Here is a 20,543-nt window from a genome sequence, read left to right on the forward strand (position 1 = left end):
TTGGGCATATCGCAGTAACACCACAGTGTTCCAGTGTTTTAACAGTGAGTGTAACGGCCAGGCATGGAGTCTTCCATGACCGGCCTCGCCACACAGGACGTCTATATGGACCTCGCTCCTGCTGCTGCAGAAGTCGTTGCCCCTGGTAAGAGGGTGAAGACGGCCACCGCCACTAGTGACGAGGGAGGTGCCCCGGAAAAGTGGATACGGCCTTCCGCCCCAGTTGGTGATGTCTCCAGTGAACCAAGGAGCCTCGTTTACTGGTACATAGCAAGGTCGGCTGACAACACCCCTGTATTTTTGAAACCCCGCAGGTTGTCGGTTGCCATCAACAAATCTTCATGGGGTAAGTACTGTATAGAGTGATCACTTAGAGTTTTAGGTAAAGGAGCAGCTATTAGGTTCTGTGTTTTTGCAGATGATGTGGCCAAAATGACTGTACCACCAGAGGCCCTCACCCAGCTGGGGGACTGGCCAGTAAGGTGTTGGTTGGCTCGCTCACCTTCCAGTGGCGAGTTCTCATATGGGAAAATAGGGCCTGTTGCTCCTGATGTCACGGAGGGGGAATTTGTTAGTAATCTTCGCTGCCTTGGCAACTGTTCCTCCCAGCTAGAGGAAGTCACCCGCCTTATGGTCCGCCCTCCTGGTGGTGAGGCAGCAGTGGCAGCCAGGGTGGTATGGCTCAAATTCAGGGGCCCCCTGCCGGAGCAGGTAATATTTGGCCACTTATGTTACTCTGTAGGGACTTACACTTTTCCCATCCTGAGGTGCCATCGATTTGGACACGGCACAATATCATGTAAAAATAAAGTTCGTTGCTCTCGTTGCAGCAGGTTCCATCCATGCAAATCCCCATCGGGTAGTCAATGCACTAATGACCCCTACTGCTTCTTCTGCGGTGGCGCACACCAAGTTGTCTCCCGCATGTGCCCAGTCTACCAGCAGGCACTTGCCATCCATGACGCTTCTAGGGCTGACCCGTCAGCCCTGTCGGATGTCAACACCCGTTTGCGTGCCCTTAATCCATCCGGCCGTATTCCTCCCAGCTCCAACCCCTCGACAATATATATTGCTCCCAGTCGGACTTCCCGGCCTATTCAGGAGGGTCTAACATACGCAACAGTGGTTAGCAACCGCTTTTCAGCATTGGAAGATCTTCCTGAAACATCTGGTGGTGAATCTCCAACTGAATCAAGTGAAGTGGAGCGAACAGTTGCCGTGTCCTCCCAACCAACCTCCCAGTCAGCAGTGCTGCTCCACCCTCTCCCTCCACCCAAGCCCTGTCGACAGCGTCCCCACCCAAATTGGACCTCTTTCCCACATGCTGCACAAGAATCAGTAGCTCCTTCCACCCAGCCTGGTGTAATGTCAGCCAGTTCCACCCCTTGAATGGCCACAACTCCCGCCTCAGATCCAAACACATCTTACGCCACCTCCCCTAGATTTCCTGAGATGGGCTCCACACCTGGTGAATCTCCTGCCTCTCCACGTCAGCCTGTACCAAGGGCAACCTCCCATGCTTCCCCTTATGCCAACCCCACAGGTGCCCATTCTACAGGGTCCTTTGTGGACCTTCTGCTTACAGCCCTGTCCATGTACAAAAATGGACAGTCCTTTATAGACATATGTGTCAGCCTCCTGCCCCAGTTCCTCTCTCTACTCTCCCCTCAGTGATGGCTCCTTTACCTCTACGTAGATTCTTCCTCTGGAATGCCAGATCTCTCCCTCGGAAAACATCCGATTTCAAACACACATTAGCAGACCTCGTTCCAGATGTTATTGATCTATGTGAGACTTGGTTAGCTCCACATCTCCATCTATCGCTCAGGGGTTTTACTGTATATCGAGCTGATCGTCAGGGTGTTGGAGGAGGTCTAGCTGTCGCAGTCAGGGAGGATGTGCCTAGCTCGGTTCTGCCATTGACCCGCCCCCCTCGAGGGGTGTTGGACGTTCTTGCGGTCTGCCTATCCCTCGTGCAGGGATGGATCACTGTGGCGGTTTGCTACAACCCATGCAAGGACATAGGCCTAGAAGAACTCCAGGCCTATCAAGACCAGCTCCCTTCACCATGCCTCCTCTTGGGTGATTTTAACGCCAGACACCCCGATTGGGATCCTTTCCTGACCCGAGGTTCTGGAAATAGGTCAGGAACTTCCCTCTTCCGGTTTCTGCTAGAAAGTGATCGCTTCACCCTGCTCACCCCATTGGGGCTACAGACCCGTATTGACCCGCACTCAGGCCTACCCTCCACACTTGATCTATATTTGGGGGATTTTTTTTTTGGAGGCTCAACCATCTGGACTGGCCCATATTTGGGGTCTGACCACCTTCCAGTTATCCTAGATGTCCCCAATCTCTCCCCATCCTGCTCTGCTCCACCTCATCCACATTGGATCCTCACACGAGGGTCCTGGTCCTCCTTTATGGCGACCCTTGATAACATTGGGCCTCCGCCTGGAGGACCCATACATGATCGCATGATGGACTTTACATCCTCTGTGTTCGCAGCAGGTAAGGCGACCTTCCGCAGGTCCTCAACACGTCCCCGAGGCACTGTGTCCTTTCACCAGGGATGAGACCAGCATGTTGACCCTGTGGAGGAGTCTGGTACTACCCAAGCTTGAATAAAAGTTCCGTAGCAAGAGGGGAAGATCCTGCCACGTCAAAGGATATTTCACAAACGTGTTAACCTGCACCGTAGAAGCCTTCAAGCCGAAATCAGACGCCTTCCTGCGAAAGATGGGAGACACATCACCTCTTGCCGTATACTGCGACAGGCTAGGGTATTTGCAAGAATATATTGATGCCACAGCACTGCGTAACTGAGGCTTAGTGGCTGAGATCTCCATAGGGTGTCATAAGGTAAGGCTAAGCTTCACTTCCATATGATAGAGTAGGGATCATTGTACTGTAATAAAGTTTCTCCCTCTTTCTCTCTATCTCTATCTGTTTATCTATCTACTTGTCTTTTTCTCTCTCTCTTTGTCTTTCTAAGCTCACTTCCCTATTCCTTTTGACCTTCTACTATCTCATATTCTCCATCATCTCTGCCTACACAGTGTCAGTCATCAGTAAACTCCATGTAGGGTTATTGCCTTGGGTGTGTTGTGTGGCAGATCATCTGCGCTGCACCATCTATCTATCTATCTATCTATCTATAGCCTGACGCCCTAATCCCGCAAAGGGTGGCCACAGACAAAACGCCTCCAAGTTGCTCTGTCACCCACCATTTTACTGCCCTCCCCTCAACTCACTCCCCCCTCCCTCGTATATCACTCAACTCCATCCCTCCACCTCATCCTTGGTCTCTGCACCATACTGTCACATATAAACAGACTGTCAGGATTATAAAACGAAAGCAAAAAAACTTATATTTATGGAGGGGTAAACAGCACCCTTAGAAACCAAACTGTTTGTGCAGGTACATGGCCGAAAATTCTGGTCAGTACCTGGTGTGACTAGTTTCGTTTTTGAAGGCTCCAACGTGCATGTGTCAGCTTTGGTCACCTAATGGTGGCTCTCCATGCTGCTCAATCTTTGGCAGCCTCCCTGTTCAGTCCCTTAACCCTGAGGTCACACTTAATGACCTTGTCCCTGGTCCTTTTTGCAGTACCCCTTGCAAACCCACCCCTAGAATTAACTCTTCTCACTTTCTGCACCCAGTTATCATCCCCCATCCTCTCCACTTGCCCAAACCACCTCAATCTACCTCTTCTCATCACAACACCAGTACACTCCAGTCCCACCCCACCTCAACTCTTCTGTCATAAACCTAGCTACCCCAGGCCTTGCACTCAGGGATGCACTGCACATCCACCTAATCATTGCCATTTCTGTACATTTAAGCCTGTGAATATCCTCTTCCTTTGCTGCACAGGTCTCACTACCATATAGCATTACACTCGTAGCACATGTTGCATACAAAGACCCCTTAGCTCATGTGAAATCTTTTGTGATTGAAAGTGTTTAGAGAAGTACTTTGATGTGGTTTGGCCAAGTGGATGGATGGCTAGTAGAGTGTATGAAAGTTAGACTGGCTGAAAGAGTGTGTAAGAGTCTGATTTTTTTTAAATGCGAGGAAGAAGGAACCACAGTCTGAGCCCACATTAATGTTCCTTCCAAGAAAGAAACAAAAACAATACAAAAGAGAGCCAAATTCAAGATCCGTTCATTTCGAGGTAGAAGGGGAGACCAAGAATGAGATGGAGGGATGGAGTGGCGAGATGTATGAGACAGAGGAGTGTGAGTTAGAGAAGGGTAAACCAAGTAGAAGAGGACAGGGCAACATGGAGATCTGTTTGAGTCAGGTGGAGGGGGAGACCAAGGATGAGATGGAGTGGAGAGAGATCGGAGAGCGGATGTTGAGTTGCAGGGAGGTCAGTGAAATAGCAGAGGACAGGGCAATATGAAGATTTGTTTGTGGTCACCCCTAATGGGATTAAGGCTTCTTGCAACAGATAGACAGACATCAGATGAGTTAAAGCCAAGGACTACTGTAACCCCCCAATGTTGCACAAATGAACCTGTGTGTGTGTGCAAATTTTAAGGGTAATAATAAATGAGAAAAGTAATCTTGAAGTATAAACACACCCTCAGTAGTTGACTTAATTATACCCAGCAAGGAGATATCATGTAGATGGTTAGTTCTGCACTTTCTAAGGTAAAAATATAGAAGTGATCTTTTGTTTTTCTGTCTTTGTATGCACACCATGTCATACATAATTAGGGATTTTTTAGTTTCATCATGTAAGTTGATTATTGTTGCAACAGGAGTTAGGGTATAAAAATGTACATGAAAACATTATTGTGATGAGGATTGATAGATTGAGATGGTTTGGGCATGTGGAGAGGATGGAAGATGACAACTGGTATGGTGAGAGATGTTGATGAAGAGTTGAGAGGAAGGATGGAACTGGAGTGTATTGGTGTTGTGATGAGGAGGGGTAGCTTGAGACGGTTTGGGCATGTGGCTGAATCGGTAGAGAGGCGGCCTGCAGTCCTGATGGACCCAGGTTCGAATTCCGGCTGGGGCAGGGAACAGTTTAAGGATTTGAATTTCATAAAAAGGCAGACTTTCCTGATCTACCAGATGACCCGCTGACATGTCGTAAAAATACCCCCGCTTATACCAATACACCAGACCTGTATGAGACAGCCCTAGCATGTATTTAGTGTGGACAGTGGGTGTTAGCGCTGTAGTGGTGACATGTGGAGGTGTAGGAGGACTACTGGGCCTTGGGATAGGCTACTGCCCCTGAGATATAGGCCCTGAAGCCTTTGCCCAGAGTCGGACAAAAAAAAAAAAAAAAAAAAAAAAAAACCCTGGGTGTGGAGGGTGAGAGGTGTGAACGTTGAGGGTAGAGTTGAGAGGAAGGATGGGACCGAAATGTATTAGTGTTGTGATAAGGAGGGGTTGATTGAGATGGTTTGGGCATGTGGGGAGGATGGAGGATGGCAATTGGGTGGGGAAAGTGAGAAGTATGAATGTCAGGTAGGGTTGTGAGAGGCAGACTGAAAAAGACCTGGGACGAGGTTATAGAGTGTGACCTCAGGGATATGGGACAGAATAGGGAGGCTGCCAGAGATCAAGTAATGTGGAGAGTTGCCATTAGGTGACCAAGGCGAATATATGCAATCAGGTTGGAGCCTTTATAAACAATATGATATGACACAATCTTATTGCACTTGCACTTGCCAGTATGATGCTTTAAGTGTATTAAGGGGTAAATCTACCAGGCATCGCCCCCTTTTGTGTGTGTGTGTGTGTGTGAGAGAGAGAGAGAGAGAGAGAGAGAAAGAGTGCTGAGTCTGTTCCTGAATGTTGTTAAGTCTGATTCCATTATTTGTTTTGAAATACACATTAATTCAGTCTATGGTGACATTTTTTTTTTCACTCTGTAATATGTAAACTCTCAAATGCAAGAGTTAACCATTACATTCAGTACTTCATGTATGCAACAGGTCAACTCTGGAACTGTCTTTGTATTTCCTACTGTCTGTGATCTTTAGTGTTTTAAATACAGTGTGTCCAGGCATCTTGAAATGATTGGGTCTTGAATATGGCTTCTGTTATCGTGTTTTTAATTTTTCTTGGAGGGAACAATCTTGTGGGCTTGTAGCCTTGTGTTCCTTCTGTGCATTAAAAAAAAAAAAAAAAAGTATTAATCTATTGCCAGATGCCTCCAGGGGTGGCCACAAACAAATTGCCTCCATGTCACCCTGTTGTTGTCCCCAAATGATATTGTTCTTGATGCCACCAGATACGTTTCTTACCAGGTAAACTTAAGGTTCAGAAGGAAAGGACTAATTGTGTAAATATATTTTTCAGGTGCGTGAGTTTATTGTCACCCGTGGAAGCTGCCTAGAGAGAGGCGGAAAGAAGAAGAGGAATCCCCAGCTAACTTGAAACTGTAATGGACGTTAACCCCAACACCTGCCTGTAGAATGTGGTAAGTGTGTGAATGTGATGCCTCTTTGTTCTTGTTATTGCTTCAGGCCCATCAGGATATGAATCTTTGTGTGTGTGTGTGTGTGTGTGTGTGTGTGTGTGTGTGTGCGCATGCTTATAGTGAAGGTATGTGTGGCATGTTACCATAGGGCACGTGTGGTTTTGTTGCTTTCATGTATCTTGGTTTGTTTATCTGTGGGTGGAGCGATGAAAGTGAATCAAAAGGTAGATTATGAAATATAGTGGACTGCAGGCTGATGTTGCTCTTCTCCTGCAGTCCACCATCTTATCTCTCTGTGTATCTGTTACCAGACGCCTTAATCCCATAAGGGTTGTCCACAAGCAAATCGCCTCCATGTTGCCCTGTCCCCCGCCATTTCACTGCCCTGGTCCCAGCTCACACCCCTCTCTCTCATATACTGTACCTCTCCACTTCATTCCTCCATCTCATCCTTGGCCTCCCCCTCCCTCTCCTCCCCTCCACCTCACTCACATACATTATCTTCATTAGCCTCTCACTCTCCATCCTCTCCACCATCCTCCTTATTTGAAATTGTGGGTTGAGGGAGGTTGTATATTAGTGTCACCAGGTGAAGGCATCCCTCTTTAGCGTCAGTTCTTTTTTTTATTTTAATATACACAGTGGATTTATACAAACCAAGGATGAACATTTTTTTTTTTTTTTCCATCATCCTCCATGCAGAGATAGGGAAGGTGTTGAGGGATGTTTAAATACCTGGGCAGCTCCACCACTCACACACATCAGTGCCACCACATGAAGGCACCTTAGGCTAAGTAAAGGAAGTCTAAGTATTGGACCTTATGTTGTATATGTGTTGGTCAGGAAATTATATTCATCTTGGACATGTGTTAGGAGTGTAATGCTGGATGGTAGTGAGACATGGGCAGTAAAAGAAGAGGATATTCATTGGCTCACACATACAGAGGACAGTGATTAGATGGATGTGTTGTGTGTTCTTGAATGCTACACCTGGGAGGGCTAGGTTTACAATGGAAGAGTTGAGAGTAGGAAGGGACTTGAATGTACTTTTGATTTCACTTCTGTAACCCAGGAACACACTTACACCTGTGAGTGGTAACCATTTTTGTGAGGTGAACCATTTTATGAGGTGAAGTGGAGCCAACTATGGTGCCCCTGTTAACTGAGTGGAGAGATGTAAATGGGTCATTCCATCGTGAGAAACGTTATATTCAGAGATAAGTTACTGATCTACTCTCACTTGTATTATGTAGGCATTATAAATAAATGCTGTTTGCAGGGTATACTACCAACACCTCACAGTACATTATGGCATGTTCAGATTATTCATATGTTTTTATTCTGATTTTATATAAATTTTTAAAAGTGGCGTGAGAAACGTTACCGCGATGCTACCCCACCTTTTACTTTGCGTGAGTATTTTCAATAACTCTGTGATTTTACTGGTTAGGTCAAGAAGTGCTTTATATCAGTCATATGTCAGTGTATGAGGATCATAATCATAGCCAGCAAATTCTGTTTCCCCTAAGAATTTTGCTACTGTTAAGGAAAATGTGACCGTGAGACACGTAACAGGAAAAGTGAGAAACGTTACTTGTGCGATTTATATTTCTCATATAATTACAAAATCATCTTTTATGAAGGTTACAGTAATTGTATCACAAAACAATGTAAGTCATGTATTAATGTGAAACACGATAAATTAACCAAAACATGATTCTTGTAAACCAGGGTTGGGGGTGATGCAGCGGAAAAGAACAACGTAATTTTGAATATTATGAACAGAAATTACCTTATAACATGTAGGTAACCCTACAGCCAGTAAGAGATGTGAAAGTTACATGATAAGCTTACCTGTATATTGCAAGAGCGATATAAACAAGACAAAGATCAACTACTTGCTCATCGAAGATGGAAAATTCATCCTTTTAGACTAATTAATTGAGGAAGGAAAGTTCACCCCTTTGAATGTGCGTGTCATTCTTGACACATGAGGAGTTGGCAATACCTGCACAACCATATCCTCTGAGATCTCGTCTCTGTCCAGGTTGTCAGGAAAATGAAACTGACTACCACCCATTTTGTCAGTGCCTCTCTTTCTTAAATAATTAACTTCAAACATGCCTGGCTCCGGAACTGATTCTACCACTGCAGCATAATACTTCGACAGCTTCTTGGTAGTGTAATGAACTAGTACATAGTTACCTGGGGATGGTTTTTGTGTTGCCTCAATATCAGTAGTACTCTGTGGCTCAGGCTGGGACATGAATGACTCTGACATTTCTGCAAGAGATGATGTACCTTCCCTATCACGGCTAGTACTGGAGTCAGATTGTGGGTCATAGCCAGTCTCCTGAAGTTAGCACTGCTTAAAAGGTGATTGGTCTGCAGTCAAATGATACAATGCTACTTTACAGTGGCCAAGAGGTTTTACTGACCTGCACTGCTGAATGGATTTTGCTGCCTTACAGTTTTTCCAGATCTGTACATATCTTGACTTCTCAGTGTTTTTATGTTCAGTAGACACATATATTAGTTCAGTTTTATCTGTTATTTGTTCAGCCTCCTCATAAAATTCTACAGCAGACCTTACTGTACAGCGACCTTGCAAAACTCGCTTGTAGACATTCCGTTTTAGTAAAGGCCCAATCCTATCATGAGGGCCCTTGCCATGATAACTTTCTTGAAAGTTCCATTTAGCAGTGCAGTTGTGGATGGCTTTGTAAGAGGTTAGAGCTGCCATAGAATACCTATTCTTGAAGTGGGCAGCTGCCCCATCAGTCCACAATGATACATGTGTAAAATGAATACCAGCAGAATTCAAATAATCAGCTGGAGTCATTGGAGACATGATGGTAAAGCACACTCACCAGGTACCAGGCAAAATCAATTTACTGTTTGGAAAGAATAAAAACTTAAAGATATCATACTAAATTACAAACACAGGGGTTTTATCATTGGACTTCAGTGCAGGTACTTTGATTTTTGGTTCAAAGGTGTGCGTGAGAAACTTTACATCATTTTCTGGTAACGTTCCTCACAGTGGGCATGTAACGTGTGTGACAAACCATATGGCTTACCAGGGTTTATTTCAAAGTATCCCAGCGTTACATTATTAAGGCCTTGGGAAGCCTGTTTATAATATAAAGTTATGTTGATATTCTCCAGTTTGTTAGTTGTGTATGGGAAAAATGGGGAAAAAACATGACACGTTACTCCTGAAATACTTCCATTTAAAGGTCATGCTACATTCTGACCACAACATACAGTATATGTAAACAACTGTAGTGTCAATCACAACTCAAATAGACACATTTTCAGTAAAACACAGTGTCAGCATTCCAAACAGTAACATACTCTGGTCAATGATGTTATGAAAGTTGCGGTATTCAGCACTGGTTTTTCTTTGGTGACATAACGTGACAGTTTTTTATGCAGCTCCCCAAGTTGACAGTTTAGGCTCTCTTTCTCTTCAGATTCATAAAATTCAATGATTAAGCTTTAAAATGATGTATTATTTATATACTTTTAAGCAATTCCGATTTTGACACAAAAGGTTGACATCTTCGTGGAATTACCCAAATGTGACATCCATCCAGGAACTAAACTTTTACACTATTCCCCGCTGTCAGCCGCAAGGGAATACAGACTCAGTGCATGGGAAGGGCAGTTGCTTCCCTGCAGTTGATGGGTCTGCTCATCTAGACAGACAAGGGTTGATCAACAGCAACAACCCCTGGAGTGTGATAGAGGCAGATTTCTGTAATTCTTTGTATTGGAAGGCAGATTAATTCAGCATATGGTGACATTTTTTTTGTCCCTTCAATATGTAAACTGTAGCCAGCGTATACTGTATGTGGACTGCAGACTGGGGTACTGCATTTTTATTATTATTATTATTACTATTATTATTATTGACTCTCGGATACGTTTATGTGAAGCTACAGAACATGGTCAGTGTTTTTGGCGTATCATACAGAGCCAGGATTCTGGGGGCTTGAATGGTGAGCGAATGGAAGCGTGGCCCATTGGATTGGGCAAATTTGGGCTGTCTGGACATTGCTACTCCTCACTCTGCCCGGATGATGATGATGATTATTGTAGCAAGGAGGAATACTTGGCTGCCAAGCGTAGGGCTAGAAGAGAGGTATACAGGGCAAAGTCTGAGTCACCGAGACTTTTGTTTGATAACCTAAATAGTGTGGAAAGGAAAAATATGATATTTAAGATGATGAAGTGATTAGATGAAGAGATAATCGGGATATTATAGGTGAGCAGTGTGTGAAGAATGATGAAGGAAGGGTAGTGGTGAACAGTGGGGATGTTAAAGATGCATGGAGAGAGCATTATAACCGGTTGTTGAATGAGGAGTTTGACTGGGACAGGGAAGGTTTGGAGCCAGCAGATCCAGTGTTTGGCCCTTGGCCTTTGATTGATGCTGCTACTGTGAGTGAGGCAATAGGCAGGATGAAGGTGGGGAAGGCAGCAGGTGTGTCTGGGTTGACTGCCGAAATGTTGATGGCCTCAGGAGATAGAGGGGTGCGGTTAGTCACTGACCTGACAAATATGATTATTTATGAGTGAATGCCACTCAGGGATGAGTGAGGCTGGTCACTCTCATCTTAAATGTCGAGACCAACTGCCTAGCCCCGGGCTCCTACGCTCCTCATGGGGCAATGTAGGATTGGATGATGGATGGATGGTGTTGTCCCAGATGATTGGCTGAAGAGTGTAATTGTAAATGTGTATAAAGGGAAGGGTGATGACCTGGAAATAGGAAATTATAGAGGTATAAAGCTTTTAGATCAGATAATGAAGGTAATGGAGAGAGTCTTAGAAGGTATGATTAGAGAGTGAATGTTGATAAGATGCATTTTGGGTTTATGCCAGGTAGGGGGACCACTGATGCCATATTCATTGTTAACAGCTTCAAGAAAAATATATTGGTAAGAAAAGGGATCTGTATTTTGTTTTTGTTGATTTGGAAAAGGCCTTTGACAGAGTCCCTAGAGAGGTGGTGAAGTGGGCAATGAGAAGGCTTGACTAGGAGGAGTGGCTGGTTAGGGTGGTTATGGCTATGTATGTGGGTGCTCGCACCCAGGTAGCACCCAGGTAAGAGTGAATGGAGATTTTAGTGATGAGTTTTCTGTGAATGTTGGTGTGCATCAGGGGTCAGTTTTGAGTCCTATGTTGTTTATCATGGTACTTGAAGCCCTCTCACATGACTTCAAAAGCAGATTCCTGTGGGAGATGTTGCATGCCAATGATTTGGTGTTGATTGGAGAGAATTTAAGGGAAGCGGAGGAAAGATTTAGGAAGTGGAGGGATGGTATGGGGCACAAGGGCTTAAGGGTAACTGCAGATAAAACAAAAGTGATGATATCTAGGGTTGGTGGCGGTACTGTCAAAGACGAGGGAGAGTGGCCATGTGCAGTTTGACACGAGGGCGTGGGAAGTAATTCCATCTTGTGCGGTGTTTGTGATAAATGGGGGTGCAAGAGATGTAGTGCTGTCAGAGGTATACTGTGAGATACTGCTGATTTTATGTGTATGGCGTGTCGGTGAGAGCAGATGGAGATTGTGAGGCATGAAAGGATTGATCTTGCTGGTGAATCTCTTGAGTGTGTGGAAGAGTTTTGTTATTTCGGAAACATGTTGTGTGCTGGAGGTAGGGCTGGAGCTAGTTCTGTGGCTAGGGTGAGAAGTGGTTGGAAGAAGTTCAGGGAGCTCTTGCCTCTCATGACATTGAGAGGACTCTCCCTACGTGCTAAGAGGTCTTTGTATGCAGCATGTGTTAGGAGTGTCATGCTGTATGGTAGTGAGACCTGAGCAGTAAAGGAGGAGGATATTCGCAGGCTTAGACGTACAGAAATGACAATGATTAGGTGGATGTGTAGTGCGTCCCTGTGTGCAAGGTCTGAGGGGGCTGGGTTTACGATGGAAGAGTTGAGAGGTAGGATGGGACTGGAATGTATTGGTGTTGTGATGAGCAGAGGTAAATTGAGATGGTTTGGGCATGTGGAGAGGATGGGGGATGATAATTGGGTGAGGAAGGTGAGAAGTGTTAATACTGGGGGTGGGTTTATGAGGGGTAGACCGAGAAAGACATGGGACGAGGTCATTAAGTGTGACCTTAGGGTTAAGGGACTGAACAGGGAGGCTGCAATAGATCGTGCAGCATGGAGAGCCGCCATTAGGTGACCAAGGCCGACTCATGCAAGCATGTTGGAGCCTTTAAAAATGAAATGATTATTATTATTGTTGTTGTTATTACAGTAATCACTCCAATATCCGGATCAATAGAGCCATCGGTAGGTTCGGATATTGGTTTTGTCCGGATATTGGGCCCCAGCTTATGGACTTGTACTTACGGACCCTAACACAGAGAAACACCTATACAACTCCCTCCGGACATGCATAGCACCTATTTAACACCCAAATCACACCAATAAGGCACATAAATGACTGAAATAAATGCAATAGACACATAAAATGTGGGTTTAGAAGTATGTTCATACATTAATAAACATTCTGGTACTTATGGACTCTAACCGAACCTAACCTAACCGAACCTAACCGAACTCTGAAAAACACATTCCTACTGCACATGCATGAGGTAAGTTTAGTATGGAAAGAAGTACAGTATGACACTTTCTGGTAAGTATAGTATGGGAAAAAATACAATATGAAACATTCTGGTAAATATAGTATGGAAAATAGTACAACATGAAACATTTTGGCTACTTACAGCAAGTCCCTGGCCACCTCGATGAATAACCGCCTCCTCTCGGACTCTGACAGTAAGAACGATTTCCTGAAGCACTTGCACTACACTCTTCCTGAAGTCTTGCACTGAACTTAGTCACTAACACACAGAAGTCCGTTCTTTTCACAGTGTTCACTTTAGTCCAAATAATGTTCCATTAAATTTAAGTGTTGCACATTAACTTTTCCCAAGTTTTTTTAAGTTTCCAAAGCCAAAACAAAGAAGGTTAGTTACGTTAAATTTCTTTTCTACTTAGTCTTTTCTCCCAACTTGAAAACCTTAACACAACACACCGTTTTTTTCACTGCACAACACTCAAAATTCCCGTGTGGTCTAGTGGAGAAGTTCTTGCTGTTTATTCACTGTCAGAGCCCGAGAGTATCACTGGCAGGCGTCCAAGGGGTGCATCGGTGGGTAGTGGTGATGGCGTACCGACTACAGAAGACTCTGAAGACAGCCGCAAACTCACGTCGAGCGGTGACTCCACTGTAGCTGATGTGCTGGGCTGTGGCTCGGAGCATGAGGGCCTGTCTTGGGGAGGCAACGGAGTGGAACCAGGGCTTGGCACAGCGGGGTCACGGGCCTGAAAAAACTGTCAATCGTTGACTGACGCAAGGACCGACGATTCTGGCGATTGATGATGCGCTGCCGGAAAGCACGCACTTCCTCCACGAGTCCCAAGGGCCCCATCTCCCTGTCGCAGTCCGGGTGTTCCAGGTAGTCTAGGACGAACTCTAGATGTTCCCGGAGTGCGCTCAGCTTGGGGATGGCTGGAGTAGTGTCCTGCTGGGCGGAGTCTGCATCATCATCGCCTTCGTCGTCGGAATCTTCAAGTTCGGGACTGACACCAGCAACCGAAGACGCGATCTCGATATCAGACAACGTCTGATACCCAGGATCGCCCTCGTCGTCGATCCAACCACTCACGAACATCGTCCACATCAACATCGTCGCCGTGCGTACGTAGCCGTGCATGGAAGTCATCCACGTCAAACCCTAGGAAATCGTACTCCACATCTGTTCCGAGAAGCAGACGAGACCAACCATTTTCAAGAGTTTTCACAGGGACTTCCTTCCATGCACTAGCCCAGTTGTACAGCGCAGACTTGATGTTGTAGCGGCGAAAGGTTTTCCAAAGTCCGCTTGCCTCGAGTGTCACGTCCTTCCCTGCGCTCGTCCTCGTCCTCGAGAACCACCATCACCTCGTCCAGGAACTTCCGACGGTACAGGCGCTTTGTTGCCACGATCACTCCTTGGTCCATTGGTTGAATGAGAGCAGTCGTATTAGGTGGCAGAAACATGCACCTAATACGGCCATTCTCAGCAACCAAGTCCTTGTCGCACGGGTGGGCAGGTGCATTGTCGAGGAGAAGGAGAGCCTTTACCTGGTCGCGAGGAATTCCCAGTGTCTTCGTCTGGTAATGTATGACCTCCTTGACGAAGTGATGGTGAAACCAGTCTTTGAAAATCACAGCTGTGAACCATGCTTTCAAAGAATGGTACCATACGACAGGAAGGACATCCATCACCCCACGAAGGCACCGAGGCTGCTTTGCACGGCCAACAATAACGGGCTTAAGCCGGTGCATGCCGTTAGCATTGGCACAACACAAAGCAGATATCCGTTCCTTAGAAAGCTTGCGGCCAGGTACACGCTTCTCCGTCTCATCGGCGAGAGTGTTCGTTGGCACCGAGCGATAGAATAGGCCAGTTTCGTCAGCGTTATAGACTTGACCGAGAGTGAGGCCCTCCCTGTCGATCAAGCCTTTCACCTTGTGCCGAAATTCGTCCACTCCATCCTCGTTAGCGTCCAATGCTTCGCCATGTGCTTTACGGTTAGTAAGGCCATGTCGCAACTTGAACGCGAAGAGCCAACCCTCGGATGCCTTGAAGTCTAGGGCGTCGTGAAGCCTTGCAAACTTCTCAGCAGCAGCCTTCAGCTCCGTTCCACGTACCATCACACCAGCTGCACGTTGCTGTCGATACCAAATCAACGTGGAGCGGTCGATCTCTGCATACTTGGGAGTAAACATAACCTTCCTCTCCACGTTGCGTTTGCTTCTCGACGAGAAGTCAGCCGTGTACTGCATGAGCTTGTCTCGGGAACGCTTGATATCAAACAAAGTCGACCGGGCCAGGTTGAACTCGCGGAGAATGCGAGAGGAAGACCAACCCGCATCAACCTTCTCCAGAGTCAACACCACTCTCTTCCTTTTCTCAGGAGGCGGGGCCATCATCACACACACTAAGAGTAGGGCAGAGAGCAGCAGGAGGCCTTGCAGCAAGTACGGCACCACCACAAAAGCGAGCACGTGGGCAGCCATGACGAAGAGCGTAGGTCTTGTCGCGGTGAGAGACAGGCGGGAAGTGGGGAGGATGCAACGGCGCTCTATCGGACGTCGGAGGAATGACGAACCAAAACAATGCTCTCACGCGGCGCGCACGGCAAGTTCAAATTACGGACGGCAAAAAATCGATTTTTTTTCCAATTTTTTTGGATTTTCGGACCATTTTGGGAATGTTTGATCCCAGGACGATAAGGTTCGGTTAGTGGGGATGTTCGGTTATTGGGCGTCCGGATATTAGAGGGATTACTGTACTATTATTATTATTTATTATTATTATTACTACAGACTTTGCAAATTCTTACTGCCATGTAATTAAACCTTACTGTTCCCAGGTTATATTGTTCTTGCTGCTAACCAGATCCTTTTGTTAATCAAGGTTTGGAAGGAAAGGACTAATGTGTACTATTTTTTTCAGGTGTGTTAATTGACCCAGCTGTGGAAACTGCCAACAGAGACAGAGAAAGGGGAGAAAAAAGCCACAACCAGCTGCCAAATTAATACCAACCAGCTGCCCAATCACGGTAATACCAACCATCTGCCTCCATTCTCAGGTAAGTGTCCTATTGTGACTTTTTTGAATTTTGCCAAAGGGACCTATAGTATGGGGCCTTCTGCTCTTGTCATAATATACTTGCTACCACCAGACTCTTTCATTTATATTAGGAGACGGCCATCATTGTGAAGGAATCTATCTACTACCCAGTTTCCCACTATCTATCTGTCTAAACTGCCATCTGTCCTTATTCAGTGCTGAGTTGTAACAAAAGATTAACACAGGAATAAAGCCAGTCATGAAGAGTTCGGTAAATAATGCAGAGCCGTCGGAATTTCTTGTTCTGCTGGGAATAAGGAAGTACTTGAGGGACTATAACCAAGGAATTGAGCTAGACAGATGATGTAAAATGGATTTGTTCATCTTAGGTCTTGTGTACTAGTAGTAGTTCAACCCCAGGCACAGCAGAACATTATCCCAGTGGACTGCAGGCTGAGTTACCCTTCTGTAGTCCATCATTCTCCTCTTGCGGGATAGGTGTGGCATTGAGAAGTGTAAATGTAGTCAGGCAGCACTCCCCCCCCATCTAGCACCAATACACTAGGGGTTAATTAAGATCCATATTGAACTCCTCCACAGACCAAAGGATTAAGTTTGAACACACTTGAGATTATCTCCTAAAACCTTGCCTTATTTTCAGGGTCCATCTGTGTTACTCAAGCTGCTGTTCCTGCGATTGCTGAGTTGGTGCTGCCGTGCTGGCGTTGATCCTGGTGGTGCTGCCGTGCTGGCGTTGATCCTGGTGGTGCTGCCGTGCTGGCATTGATCCTGGTGGTGCTGGCGTTGATCCTGGTGGTGCTGCCTTGCTGGCATTGATCCTGGTGGTGCTGGCGTTGATCCTGGTGGTGCTGCCTGCTGGAGTTGATCTGGTGGTGCTGCCTGCTGGAGCCGGCGGTGCTGGCTCAATTTTTCTCATCATGCAATGTCTATACCCGAGGGTGGTTGGGGTTTATCGTTAACGTAATGCCACTCGGGGATGAGTGTGGCTGGTCACTCTCATCTTGAATGTCAAGACCAACTTGCCCAGCCCTGGGCTTCTTCGCTGCTCATAGGGCGATACAAGATTGTGTGGTGAATGTTGAAAAATACTCAGTGGCCTCAAAACTCGGGAAATACCTCTGATAGATATAGAGGTTCCCAGCGCCGTTGATCCTGCAAACCTTTCTACATCTCAGTTCCTTCTACTACAACTACAGCTACAACCACCCGTCTGAAATGTGAGTTAGAAAATTTTTGGTTGGTCCACCTTGACTTGGTGGAGAGTTTTGTCCTTGGCAGCCTAATTTCATCGGCCAGAAGCAGAGTAAGACAAGGCTAGCAATACTGTGGCTCTGCATCCTTTCCAGATCACTTTTAAGCCAAGTTGAGATGGACAGAGTATAACAGTTGCTCCCCTACTTATGATATTTTAATAGAGAACTCCTGACCCCATCGTTGGGTGGGAAGAGGAATCAGGAATGATGATGATAATGCCTAATGATGATTTTAATTATGATCAGTGGCAGTGCTGGGCTGCGTAACTAGATCATTCCACCACTAGGGTATACAAGACCAGTTAACTTAGTCTAGGTACTGATTTTACTTGCCTATTGATGACGACGACGATGATTGATGATAGAATAGTTAGTGCTAGGCTCCATAACTAGATCATTCCACCACTAGGATATAGAAGGCCAGTTAACTTAGTCTAGGTGCTGATTTTACTGGCCAATCAACGACGACGATGATTGATGATAAACTAAGATGATGCAGTGCCAGGAGTCAATCCCTGGCACTATCAGGCTGGCAACCACACAGCCAAATGAAATCTCAAGCCGATAAGTGTTTAATCTCAACAGCAATTCTTCTTAGCTCTTGTTCGTAAGTGGGAGAGCAACTGTCTTTATTCCAACTAACACCAGATGGTTTTATTCAACTGAGAGTGATGCATTAGGGGTCTAAGGATAATAATGAGCTTTATTTTTAACTTATTTTCATCTTAAATGTCAGGATCAACTTGCCTAGCCCCGGGTTCCTACGTTCCTCTGTGGGGCGACGTGGGATTGGATAATGGCTGATTGGATGGATTTTTAACTTATTTATATTCGTCTATGCTCAATTATCATACTTCTTGCACCGTAACATGGCCTGGGATTTGTCCATTCACCTGCTTTTTTCATATATCTCTGTGGTAGAATAACACAGTACTACATGTCTACATCCATCCCACTGCACTTCTTCATCATGACTAGCATTCTGCTTGATAAACTATTGCTAGGATGCTTATTTTATGCCTGGGTAGAGTAACAAGAGTACAGTAAGTAAATTTCCCAGGTTTACAGTAGCAGATAGTTTTGAAACCTTTCCCCTGCACTTCATGATTAGCATGTCTCCTTGCTAAGGTGTTGCCTCAGCTCAGCAATATTTCAAGCTGATAGATAAAGTACACAGATAGGTAAACATTACACAGATACACATAGATAGTAGATATATTGCTGTAAGTGTTAGCTAGGTAGATACCCGGTATACTGCAAGAATTTTGTGATGGAAAGGTTCCTCATGTTATTTTTGATGCCTTTAACTACTAGCAGTGTTTCTCTCAGTTGAACAGTGTCTGGTGTTAGTTCAGTGAAAGTGGCTTGTCTTCTTTGTGGCTGGGGTGATTTCCTAACGTGATTTCTTAGCAAGCCTCCTGAGCCACCTGGAAGACACCCAAGTGAATTATGCATATGATTATTGCTTGATTATTATGTTGATGTTTGTATTGTAATTGATGCACAGTGGACAGATTTTTTTATGGCCAGTTGTTTGATACTTGTGTATATTGTCGCTATGTTGTCCGTTTAAATCACCCACACCAATCGACCCTGCAGTTCTGGCGTTACTCATTGTTTACAAACCTCAGCCCGTCGATTCCCCTGTGTGGAAGTTGGAACGCTAAGTACCGGTATGCTTTTAAAAAAATTAGCGCCAAGTCAGACTGAGGAGATTAAAGTTTTGCGCCGGCAGTAAATGAACAAAAAGTCTGCATCATAAAGATAAACTTTAAAAATTGTGCGCCGAATTAGTTGCCATAATACTGTAGTGTAGCGTGGCCCCAAGTCCCTTTGCTACTAGTGGGGTTTTGGGGGATTGGGGATGCCTGGGGGGTTGGGTCAATACTTTTACAGCACACACAACCCACCATTGTGTGCCATGATATATATCCGTTTTGACATGGGTAATGAGGGCTGTCGGACAGTGAGAAGGAGTCCATCATTACATATGTTGGAAGGATAAGTGGCACACAGGTGGATGATTATATAGGTAAACATGCACTCAGGCCTTGCTTGCAATAACCACGTTGTGGCCGTACAGTAAGGGGGCGGAATGCTCTATGAGGGGGTTGTGTTTGATGGCCAGTTTTTTTGTTTATTTTTTACGGCCTAGGCAATGCCTCAAGGATTGGGCATACGTTCTTAAGTGGATATTGCAAGCCAGACGTTGCACACTTTGTTCACATCTATCAGATGCTGGACCTCACATTCACAGCCACCCAGTCATTCACCAATGTTTTGTTTCCCCTGTTTTGCAAAGAGACATGGGACTAGCTACTGACTGATGTAATAACGCCACATCCAGCTGGAGTGCCGTAACTCGTTATACCACCACGTAACTGTCTAGTTGTATATTACCACCAAGTGTAGTAACTTATATCCTGGGTAGCCAGAAGCCACTTGGCTTGTCACTCATGATAGTCACGAGATGTCCGCTTTGATTAGTAATCGTATCAAACAACCAGTTTCTTTACCTGCTGCCGTCAGCTCTGAAAGAAGACATCTTCACCAGATTTGAGTAAAGCGACTAAGGTTATAGACAACTGGCGAGCCGTACACAACCATTGGCTATGAAATGTTTTGCATAAATCCTGTCCTGAGCTTGAGCAAAGTATGTAGACACTTCTCTGCCAGCTGTAGGAATGGAAGGTGTTGTTTGAAATATTTTATGTGATAAGGACTGCACATCAACGTTACTATTCTTTCCTAGTTCACCATTCTCCTGTATGGGGATAGTAAAGGAACTGAAGGCTGGTATTCAATATCTGATCATTGCCATATGAAGGTGTCTGTTCCAGGCATCAGGAAAACAGGCAACAGAAGGAATGTTACCCTCTAGTCATTTGGGGAAGAGTGGTAAATATGAAATACAAGTTAGTGCTGGCAGAGTATTGTTGGCATACTTTTGCACATGCCTGTACATCACAAACAGATGCAGTTAAGTCCTGGTTATGTGCCACAGATGCTAAAAAATACAGGGTGGTTCATATATAACATGTCTGATCCCATGTGTTTTGTTGTTGCATTTTGAACCATACCTTACCCCATCCTTAGGTGGGAAGAAGAGGCTGGGATGATGATGATGATGATTGCAGTGATGATTTTAATAATAGTGAATGATGATTATTATAT

This window comes from Coenobita brevimanus, chromosome 50 (assembly GCF_032717465.1).
Source record: "Coenobita brevimanus isolate Jiangsu-jjx chromosome 50, ASM3271746v2, whole genome shotgun sequence".
In the NCBI taxonomy this organism is placed as follows: Eukaryota; Metazoa; Arthropoda; class Malacostraca; order Decapoda; family Coenobitidae; genus Coenobita; species Coenobita brevimanus.